Source organism: Oncorhynchus tshawytscha, unplaced genomic scaffold (genome assembly GCF_018296145.1).
Source record: "Oncorhynchus tshawytscha isolate Ot180627B unplaced genomic scaffold, Otsh_v2.0 Un_scaffold_15173_pilon_pilon, whole genome shotgun sequence".
NCBI classification, from domain to species: domain Eukaryota; kingdom Metazoa; phylum Chordata; class Actinopteri; order Salmoniformes; family Salmonidae; genus Oncorhynchus; species Oncorhynchus tshawytscha.
The window spans coordinates 199,460-205,039 of record NW_024609707.1 but is presented as its reverse complement, the minus strand read 5'-3'; the positions used below and the strand labels follow the sequence as shown (position 1 = coordinate 205,039).

Genomic DNA, 5,580 nt, shown 5'->3' with positions numbered 1-5,580 from the left:
TTGTCATCCTGATGGTCCCAGAGATAAAATGTAGCGTAGTTTTGTTTGATAAAATCCATTTTTATATTCAAATGTAGGAACTGGGTTCTACAGTTTGAACCCCTGTTGTCTCTTACTCCACACCCACCCCATCTAAATGTGTGAAGGTCAGTAACTTTTCTGTAGATAAGCTAATGATCCATCATTGATGACATTCCTGGGAGTGTGTAAATGAAAATGTTGTATTACCATATCCATTTTTGTATGTTCTCTATAGTTATGTATTTGAAAATTTATAAATGGACCAATTCGGCACATTTGGGAAATCTCCTGGCAGACTTAATACAAAAAATATTGTGTAGTTGTGTAATTCTTCACTGGATCCGTGGTGAAACTTTGCACACACACACACTGCTGCCATCTTGTGTTAGACATCTAAATGACACCTAGAATCCTACATCACTGTCTAGCCTGTCTCTTGCATATCAAAGATAATGCAAGAAGAAGGCATTTCTGCCAAAAAAACAATTTTGCTAAAAGAAAAAAGGTTTAGGTTCAAACGGTTCTCCTGTGAAGTCGTGACTAGTTTCCTGAAATGGGTCATATATATCTAATAAGTGGCAACCAGGGCCTGCTGCTGGCTTGATGCTGAAAAAAACATCTTGCCTCCGACTGGCAGCAGTAGTGTCGCCGGTCAGGAGGCGGGCAGGGGGAAGGCTGACTGGGTTGTGTGACCCAAGCAGCCTACCGCGAGTGCCACGTCAATGAGGCCAATTGACAAAAATAATTGTCACACGTCGATCAACCACTCTGGAGGGACGCCAAGTGCTCATTGTTAACTGGGAATATAGTCTAGGCCTTAGGCCTACGGTTGATATTGCGTTGTAGGCTTGAACATTTTGAAGTGTGGCTGTGTTAACCGGTCAAGGGGCGCTCTTTGGAAATGGGGATGGATACAAGCAGAATGGAGTAGTGCACTGCAGGAAGGCCTATGTGAATTGTGAATAATGCAAAAGCAGAACGGGAAAAGCCTCACCAGTAGACCAGTAACAAACCTTTATTGATAGGCTCCTTGGCCAATGCATGGCCAGGATTAGAAAGAAGCATTGCTGCTAAACCAGCTTTCACTATAGTAGGGCAGCGGTAGACAACCTGGTCCTAGAGTGCCGTAGGCACTTCATATTTTTGATTCAACTGGCCTGGAAGACCCGGTGTACTGAACTGATAAATTAGCTCAGTTTGTCAGGTGTGGTGCTTAGTTTCATCACACACTCTCAAACACATAGATCCCCTGAACGCAGCTCACTTTCCAGCTCACTTTCCAGATCCCAGTCACCTGAATTCTGTTCACCTGTTCACAAACCTGTATGTTATTATCACACACTATTTAGTTCAGTTCATAGCACCCCGTCACTGTGAGGTTTTGTTTGTTTTGTGACACACGTCTTTCAGAGCTCAGTTTTCCTCTGTGCTTTACTCCTCCTGTGTATTTACTCCTCCTGTGTATTTACTCCTCCTGTGTATTTACTCCTCCCCTGCCTCACTAACCATGCCTTTCGCTTAATTCCTGCCTGTACTGTTTCCTATTTCCTGTTACCAACCTTATTGCCTGATCTCCCGGACTACGTTACAAGCCTTTACCCTGCCTGTACTGTTTCCTATTTCCTGTTATCAAACTATTGCCTAATCTCCCGGACTACGTTACAAGCCTTTTCCCTGCCTGTACCGTTGCCTTGTTGGACCCCCTGTGTATGACCTTCTTCCTGCCCCTGGACCCAGCTACCTGCCTCCTCCTGTGTGTGACATTCTTCCTGCCCCTGGACCCAGCTACCTGCCTCCTCCTGTGTATGACCTTTTGCCTGCCCCTGGACCCAGCTACCTGCCTCCTCCTGTGTATGACCTTCTTCCTGCCCCTGGACCCAGCTACCTGTCCCTGGACCCAGCTACCTGCCTCCTCCTGTGTATGACCTTCTTCCTTCCCCTGGACCCAGCTACCTGTCCCTGGACCCAGCTACCTGCCTCCTCCTGTGTGTGACCTTCTTCCTGCCCCTGGACCCAGCTACCTGCCTCCTCCTGTGTATGACCTTCTGCCTGCCCCTGGACCCAGCTACCTGCCTCCTCCTGTGTATGACCTTCTTCCTGCCCCTGAACCCAGCTACCTGTCCCTGGACCCAGCTACCTGCCTCCTCCTGTGTATGACCTTCTTCCTGCCCCTGGACCCAGCTACCTGCCTCCTCCTGTGTATGACCTTCTGCCTGCCCTGGACCCAGCTACCTGCATCCTCCTGTGTATGACCTTCTGCCTGCCCCTGGACCCAGCAACCTGCCTCCTCCTGTGTATGACTTTCTGCCTGCCCCTGGACCCAGCTACCTGCCTCCTCCTGTGTATGACCTTCTGCCTGCCCCTGGACCCAGCTACCTGTCCCTGGACCCAGCTACCTGCCTCCTCCTGTGTATGACCTTCTTCCTTCCCCTGGACCCAGCTACCTGTCCCTGGACCCAGCTACCTGCCTCCTCCTGTGTGTGACCTTCTTCCTGCCCCTGGACCCAGCTACCTGCCTCCTCCTGTGTATGACCTTCTGCCTGCCCCTGGACCCAGCTACCTGCCTCCTCCTGTGTATGACCTTCTTCCTGCCCCTGAACCCAGCTACCTGTCCCTGGACCCAGCTACCTGCCTCCTCCTGTGTATGACCTTCTTCCTGCCCCTGGACCCAGCTACCTGCCTCCTCCTGTGTATGACCTTCTGCCTGCCCCTGGACCCAGCTACCTGCATCCTCCTGTGTATGACCTTCTGCCTGCCCCTGGACCCAGCCCCTGGACCCAGCAACCTGCCTCCTCCTGTGTATGACTTTCTGCCTGCCCCTGGACCCAGCTACCTGCCTCCTCCTGTGTATGACCTTCTGCCTGCCCCTGGACCCAGCTACCTGCCTCCTCCTGTGTATGACCTTCTGCCTGCCCCTGGACCCAGCTACCTGCCTCCTCCTGTGTATGACCTTCTGCCTGCTCCTGGACCCAGCTACCTGCCTCCTCCTGTGTATGACCTTCTGCCTGCCCCTGGACCCTGCTACCTGCCTCCTCCTGTGTATGACCTTCTGCCTGCCCCTGGACCCAGCTACCTGCCTCCTCCTGTGTATGACCTTCTGCCTGCCCCTGGACCCTGCTACCTGCCTCCTCCTCCTCCTGTGTATTACCTATGACCTTCTTCCTGCCCCTGAACCCAGCTACCTGTCCCTGGACCCAGCTACCTGCCTCCTCCTGTGTATGACCTTCTTCCTGCCCCTGGACCCAGCTACCTGCCTCCTCCTGTGTATGTCCTTCTGTCTGCCCCTGGACCCTGCTACCTGCCTCCTCCTGTGTATGACCTTCTGCCTGCCCCTGCACCCAGCTACCTGCATCCTCCTGTGTATGACCTTCTGCCTGCCCCTGGACCCAGCAACCTGCCTCCTCCTGTGTATGACCTTCTGCCTGCCCCTGGACCCAGCTACCTGCCTCCTCCTGTGTATGACCTTCTGCCTGCCCCTGGACCCAGCTACCTGCCTCCTCCTGTGTATGACCTTCTGCCTGCCCCTGGACCCAGCTACCTGCCTCCTCCTGTGTATGACCTTCTGCCTGCTCCTGGACCCAGCTACCTGCCTCCTCCTGTGTATGACCTTCTGCCTGCCCCTGGACCCTGCTACCTGCCTCCTCCTGTGTATGACCTTCTGCCTGCCCCTGGACCCAGCTACCTGCCTCCTCCTGTGTATGACCTTCTGCCTGCCCCTGGACCCTGCTACCTGCCTCCTCCTGTGTATGACCTTCTTCCTGCCCCTGAACCCAGCTACCTGTCCCTGGACCCAGCTACCTGCCTCCTCCTGTGTATGACCTTCTTCCTGCCCCTGGACCCAGCTACCTGCCTCCTCCTGTGTATGTCCTTCTGTCTGCCCCTGGACCCTGCTACCTGCCTCCTCCTGTGTATGACCTTCTGCCTGCCCCTGGACCCAGCTACCTGCCTCCTCCTGTGTATAACCTTCTGCCTGTCCCTGGACCGAGCTACCTGCCTCCTCCTGTGTATGACCTTCTTCCTGCCCCTGCACCCAGCTACCTGCCTCCTCCTGCGGTCCCTTACAGTAACACCTGCTGCGCCCTGCGCTTGAAACCAGCTCTCTGTCTCCCATCGTGTTCATTACAGCTGGATTATCAAGACTACTTTGCAGACTGTTGGGGAATAATCAGAATTAGGGGGTAACATAGGTAAGATGTTTTATATTCATCATATGTTTGTAAGTTACTTCTCATCAGAATGTTATTTTTGTATAATACTGTGGCGGGGTTGCAGTATCTGTTCTATGTCAAGACCAAGTTGTTTGGGCCGCAGAGAGGGGAGAGGTCAAGGTTTCATCATGTGTAAACATATCTTTTGCTCCAGTCACTCCCTACTTTTCCCATCGGGGAGAGGAGGATGGCAGTGTCTGGAATCATTCTATGCTCCCCGTGAGCTTGTCCAGGATTGGTTGTATTTAGAATTGGTTGTATCTAAATGACAATTTGATATATATCATAGGGTGGGGGTAATGTCTTGGTACCATTTTGTACCAAGGACGAAATAAGAGCTTTGTTTAGGAGACCAAACTGAAGGATAATTTATAGCCAACTCTGTCTGGCTAGGGGATACTCCTCTCTGAAGTAAAGTCTTTCTTTGTATAAGTTCCTAAGACCTGTGGTTTGTCATGTCGTCTAGGGGGGGTGGATCTTTGCTATAAAGGAACTAAGTTGAAATGTGTAAGGGACTCTCAGAGAATTCATTGATAGACACTGAATTGATCTGAGAGTCACAGGGTTGTGATAGAGCTCATATAATTAAAGATGGACTTTGTGATAACTAACTCTGACGTGTGTGTGGTTTGCTCTCATGATTTGGTAAATAGAGGAAATTTCCACGACAAGACGCATTGGGCAGGACGAAAAAAACCCAGCCTTCTTTGAGAGGAGGGCTATGCTTGGTTTAAAAAAAAACATTTCTAAATACAGGCTTTACAGGCCCCCCAAAAAACGCATCTCTTGTTCCATGTGCATACGGGCACTGTGCATCATGGCTGGATAAGTTGCTCTTCTGTTGTCAAAATCCAACCTTGTTACCGCTATAACCGACTTTGGGTTGGTTTTAAAGAGCGAATGCCTTTAAAAAGCGACTTCTTGTTTTTAAAAATGGCATATGTGGCAGAGTCAGAAACATCTATTCTCGTGTCAAAATGTACTTCTACTGTAAGTATAAATAGGATAATTTTGGTCATACAGTCAGTCTCGTCCAAAACTGAGATTTGCTATATAATAGGAAAACATTGTATGTGACTGAATGAAGGGTACTGTAACAGATGTCCTTGGTGTGTTTTAATACTGTCCACAGCTGGCAGCACCCAATTAATAATATATTCAGAGCACAGCTGCATGTGACCCTAATAATGGTCCATTTGGATTGACATTCCATATCCCTATGGGGCTATATAGGGACCGTCAGTGAATTACACACTGTACATGGGACAAAATGTTAAAAGGGTAATAGCTCCACATATCAATGACTTCAAAATCTCAAATGAACTATAAACTGTAGAAAGTCAAATATTCA

At 50.3% G+C, this 5,580-nt stretch overlaps 1 long non-coding RNA gene across 1 annotated transcript; it reads right to left on the bottom strand.

Moving 5' to 3' along the window:
• Nucleotides 1-2,041: 2,041 nt before the first annotated feature.
• On the bottom strand, nt 2,042-3,712 carry LOC121845598. The gene is made up of 3 exons (XR_006082630.1): nt 3,656-3,712; nt 2,534-2,629; nt 2,042-2,138 (listed from the first exon to the last, which is right to left on the bottom strand). It is a non-coding gene; the product is annotated as an uncharacterized LOC121845598 (long non-coding RNA).
• Between the last annotated feature and the right edge of the window lie 1,868 nt (nt 3,713-5,580).